Genomic DNA, 5728 nt, shown 5'->3' with positions numbered 1-5728 from the left:
GCATCTCACGTGTTGGTACGGACCACAAACGTCCAGGTAAGACGTCGATCGAGATGGGCTAAGTGCAACTGTGCAACTTACTTGGTATTCCTGGATTAGGCTATTGCACTGTTACGACCCAAATTTTCCTGTCGTTTCTTCAGGGTGACCAACATCTCTTATTTCGGTATGATGATGATATCTCAGGGCAAGTCTCGGAATTCTCTTGTCCTTCATCCTAGAAATGTGACTGTACTAATTTGTTTGTTCTGGGAAATCCGGTCGTTCATTGAGAATGTATTTACTCGCGACCTTATCTCTTCATTGTGTTTTTAGTCTTTTAGGCAGTATCGTCTCACTGATCCGAGGAACTGCATTTCAGACGACTGTATTTTGTTTCGATAATTAATTTAATTCGCTCAAGTATCGGTTCCATCCGTTAATGTTGAAACAGTGATACTCTTATAAACTCCAAGCTGAGTGAAACTTCCTGGCAGATTAAAACTGTATGCCGGACCGAGACTCGAACTCGGGACCTTTGCCTTTCGCGGGCAAGTGCTCTACCAACTGAGCTACCCAAGCACGACTCATTCTGGAAACGTCCCTCAGGCTGTGGCTAAGCCATGTCTCCACAATATCCTTTCTTTCAGGAGTGCTAGTCCTGCAAGGTTCGCAGGAGAGCTTCTGTGAAGTTTGGAAGGTAGGAGACGAGGCACTGGCAGAACTGAAGCTGTGAGGACGGGTCGTGAGTCGTGATTGGGTAGCTCAGGTGGTAGAGCACTTGCCCGCGAAAGGCAAAGGACCGAGTTCGAGTCTCGGTCCGGCACACAGTTTTAATCTGCCAGGAAGTTTCATATCAGCGCACACTCCGCTGCAGAGTGAAAATCTCATTCTTCAAGTGGAGTTTCAGTGTTAGTAGAAATTGTAAAGTTTCTATTTCATTCTTTACTATGATTCTTATGGAACAAATTACTGGGCATATTGTTTTGGAATTAAATACATAGAGATTACATTGAAAATAACGGATACCACATGTCACTATTTATCTTTGCCAATGAGGATGAATGTGAACAGTCACTTAGGGAAATCGGGACAGTTTACAGTGGCATTTCATCTTCTTTTAGTCGCCATGTACTGTACAAATTTATTAAGGTCGTATACTGGGTGTCTGAGGACAAGTTTCGTTCCTCTGAACGTCATATACTACAAACAAACTTCTCTCCCTTAGCTCCTACACACTCTTAATTACTACGACTCCTTTTCCCTTTCTTGGCACCAAAGTCAGGCCCCCTGTTTTGATATAAGTGCAAGCAAAAACGTTAACAAGTTCATCCCTCTCTCTGCGAGCAGACAGCTTTGTAATCTTTCGCTAAAAATATGTTGTTCTTCAGTTCATTACTCATTTGACAGCCCGATTCACCACAGTTGTAAATCAGTTGTGGGGTTAACAAACAAATTAAATTCTCCTCTGGTTTACCCAATAAAATAAAATATTGCTCAGTGTCGTGCTTATTAAGGCCATTGCAAACGAAATTAAGACAGACTTTCAGCCTTCCTCAATTTTATTTTAGGAGAGTACTTTCGAAAAGCAACAAGCCAATCAATTCCTTCCATTTGATGTCGTTTCAAAAACTTATGGTCGACTCCATTTTGCTCTGCATAGAAAGAAGCAGCTTTTATTATTACAGCTTCATAATCCAGCCCGAACCCACAAGCTGACAACCTAAGAATCCGCTCTACTAATTCCTTTTTGTTTTCGAAGGTAAACGTAGTTTGTCCACCTATCTTGTTCAGATGATCGTCATTATCAGTTTGTAGAAGACGATTAAGGCATAATCGAGGCAGCCCAAATAGTTCTTCAGCATGATATATTGTACCGGACGACAGTTTTATCCACTGACACACATGATTGTAGATCCTTGCAAAGCTTCCTTCGGCATGAATTCAAGTCGCATTTCATCCGTCATCCATTTGTTCCATTCCTCTCTCATATACACTTTAAATGGTTTATTTATCGAGACGTAAAGAGGTTGAAGGTGTGAAGTACGTAATCCCAGAACAACAGCAATCCCTATGTTGCCTTGTCTCAATTACTCCTTCACAGAATTTTTCAGGTGACTACTAAAGTGAAGCAGCACAAGAAGAGAACTCTCCTCCAATAAAGCATCTTTCTTTCTTCGGCAGGCTCTGTTAATCCATAATTTTATAACAGCCTCGTCCATGCAGACCTTGTCATGTAAGTGAACAACAGTAGCTGGCGGTATTTCAGGAGATTTTGGCATTGTTTTGCTCTTGAAAATGATCACTGGATTATGTTCAGTACCGTCAGCAAAACATGAAAGGAAACAGTGAAGTGTATTTTTCACGTCCTCTTGTTTTTACAGTTATAGTTTTTCCACGTTTCATGGCAATAGTTCTATTGCTCGGCACAACAAATTTCGGAGGAGTTGCGTCCATATTCGCTATTTGGCTTAGTTCTACACTGTTTTTCTTTCGAAGCTGAATAATGAAGCGATGGAAAGATTTTCTCTTCATACTCTTGTGAAATTTTCTGAGATATTTTGGTTTTGGTTCGCATGGTAAGTCCTCGACACTTCATAAGCCTATAGCACCAACCAATTCCATCCTTACAGTATATTAACATTCACTGTAGCGCTAGCTTCCAACAGCATGTTTGAATAATTTTTGTATTAATTCCAGTGCCATTTTGATAGTGACCTTGAGTCCTCTTGACACCGTCTTCTTCTAGTTTTCGTCATTTTGCATTCAGTCCTCTAATTGCACATTTAATCTTCCTAATTTTTTTTTCAGTTCTTCTTTATGAGCCCGCCAATCGCGAATGGTTTTTTATGTTTCTGGAGGGCCGAGTTGCTGCTCATCTGCTCTGTTTCCATGTTCTTCTGATTATACTATTACTCTCAGTTTATAACCCTCATCATATGAATACCTGTTATTTTCCTCCATCACGAGACGGATAACACAAATCACTTGAAAGTGACGTTCTGCGTCGTCAACGCCACTGTAGGGACTTGTACCATGTGAAGCAAGGAGAGGATGTTGTTTGGTGGCCGGTACCCTCTTTCTATAACACAACTGCCTACATCTATGAACAAGATTCCTTATTTACTGGAACACAAAGCTACTTATCTTTAAACTAGTCCAGGTGTTGTGGTACGTGCTCTTCTTTAATAGTCCACGTTAGCCTCTCTGCTGGTGAAGTACAAGTCTCACTATAAACACTATATTGTCGCTGCCTGAGTCTGAGACTCTCACTGTCTCTGACTGTGACTGCGACTGACTGGGGCCTCCGGATCTAAATACTGGCGGTCGAGAGGGCGCTGGCAGCGCGTTGTTTGCGAGTCTGCCTTTGGGCTCTCTCTTGATAGGCGCGCTTCATTCAGAGCCTACTATCGATCTTCCTGCAACCTCTTTGCCGACTGGAATACTGGCGACAGCTTATGCCAGCACATTTTTATATTAATTACGAGTACGAGACGCATGTGAATTTTGGGGGCAATTTTCCAAAAAAGCACGTTTTTTCTTTTTTTTTTCTTTTTTTTTGTCATCAGTCTACTAACTGGTTTGATGCGGCCCACCACAAATTCCTTTCCTGTGCTAACCTCTTCATCTCAGAGTAGCACTTGCAACCTACATCCTCAATTATATGCTTGACGTATTCCAATCTCTATCTTCCTCTACAGTTTTTGCCCTTTACAGCTCCCTCTAGTACCATGCAAGTCATTCCCTCATGTCTTAGCAGATGTCCTATCATACTGTCCCTTCTCTTTATCAGTGTTTTCCACACGTTCCTTTCCTCTCCGATTCTGCGTAGAACTTCCTCGTTCCTTACCCTATCAGTCCACCTAATTTTCAATATTCGTCTATAGCACCACATCTCAAATGCTTCTATTCTCTTCTGTTCCTGTTTTCCCACAGTCCATGTTTCACTACCGTACAATGCTGTACTCGAGACGTACATCCTCAGAAATTTCGTCCTCAAATTAAGGCCGGTATTTGATATTAGTAGACTCTCTTGGTCAGGAATGGCCTTTTTGCCATTGCTAGTCCGTTTTCGATGTCCTCCCTACTCCGTCCGCCATTGGTTATTTTACTGCCTAGGTAGCAGAATTCCATAACTTCATTGACTTCGTGAACATCAATCCTGATGTTAAGTTTCTCGCTGTTCTCATTTCTACTACTTCTCATTACCTTCGTCTTTGTCCGATTTACTCTCAAACCATACTGTGTACTCATTAGACTGTTCATTCCGTTCAGCAGATCCTTTAATTCTTCTTCACTTTCACTCAGGATAGCAATGTCATCAGCGAATCGTATCATTGATATTCTTTCACCTTGTATTTTAATTCCACTCCTGAACCTTTCTTTTATTTCCATCATTGCTTCCTCGATGTACAGATTGAAGAGTAGGGGCGAAAGGCTACAGCCTTGTCTTACACCCTTCTTAATACGAGCACTTCGTTCTTGATCGTCCACTCTTATTATTCCCTCTTGGTTGTTGCACATATTGTATATGACCCGTCTCTCCCTATAGCTTACCCCTACTTTTTTCAGAATCTCGAACAGCTTGCATCATTTTATATTGTCGAACGCTTTTTCCAGGTCGACAAATCCTATGAAAGTGTCTTGATTTTTCTTTAGCCTTGCTTCCATTATCAGCATTAATGTCAGAATTGCCTCTCTCGTCCCTTCACTTTTCCTAAAGCCAAACTGATCGTCACCTAGCGCATTCTCAATTTTCTTTTCCATTCTTCTGTACATTATTCTTGTAAGCAGCTTCGATGTATGAGCTGTTAAGCTCTCGTCAGCTCTTGCCGTCTTCGGAATTGTGTGGATGATGCTTTTCTTACTTCTTACAGTCCGTAAGATACGGTAGTGTTCCTCCAAGGATAGAGAACTAGAAATACGTCACATCAAGAGATTAAAAATCATTGATGCCAGAACGCTGGACGGGTTCGATAAAAAACGCTACGTCTTGGGGCAGTGGAAGACGTGGATCGCCGAAATTTGTTGAAAGACGGCTGTAAAAGTTGTGTATCGAAGTAGTGGAGTGGCAAGGCAGCAGCTGCTGCGGTCTGCCTGTCGCCGCTGATGCCCTGATACGTAATATTGGCGGCAGTCCTTTGTGGCCCTCAGGACCGTGCGGAATGTCGGTCGTTTCTGTCACGTCTTGCACCGCTCGCCAGTGCGAAATTTGACAGTGGCAGGAATTTGGAAGGTATGTGACGGTCGCCGAGCGACAGTGTGTTGCTCCTTGTCGTTAAGCATTCTCGTTAAACACTGTATATCACATAAACAAGAAGCAAAAACTATGTTCGAACGACATACGTTTCGGGTTTGAGACTCCATTTTCCAGTTCACTGCTGATTCCATAGATAGCAACCGAGCAAAGACGAACACATGTCAGTTCTGTTAATCTATCGCGTCTCGGTTTAAGCTACAGAAGTGATCTCTGTTGATTAATTTAGTTATGAAACTGCATGTTTTATGACAGCCATCTGAGGCTGCTAAGATACCAACTCATTTCCAATATGTCGTAACATCTGACGATCTCATATCTCTGTACGACTTTACAGACCAGCAGCTCAAAATACAAATTTTACTAACTGATGGCTAGCACGCAACTCCGCTGTACATTTTCTTTCCTGTAGTTACATTGCTTATACTACCGACAAACCCTACCCTAAGACCAGAAAATTTGCGTTAACGGTTGCAAGTCTTCACACGATAG

The 5728-nt window shown here is 42.0% G+C and overlaps 1 non-coding gene across 1 annotated transcript; it reads right to left on the bottom strand.

The window, feature by feature from the left end:
- Positions 1–487: 487 nt before the first annotated feature.
- Trnas-cga (transfer RNA serine (anticodon CGA)) lies at positions 488–562 on the bottom strand. The gene has a single exon. It is a non-coding gene; the product is annotated as a tRNA-Ser (tRNA).
- Between the last annotated feature and the right edge of the window lie 5166 nt (positions 563–5728).

The sequence above is a fragment of the Schistocerca cancellata genome, chromosome 2 (assembly GCF_023864275.1).
Source record: "Schistocerca cancellata isolate TAMUIC-IGC-003103 chromosome 2, iqSchCanc2.1, whole genome shotgun sequence".
NCBI classification, from domain to species: domain Eukaryota; kingdom Metazoa; phylum Arthropoda; class Insecta; order Orthoptera; family Acrididae; genus Schistocerca; species Schistocerca cancellata.
Note: the sequence above shows the minus strand (reverse complement) of the source record. Positions and strands in the feature narration are given on the sequence as shown.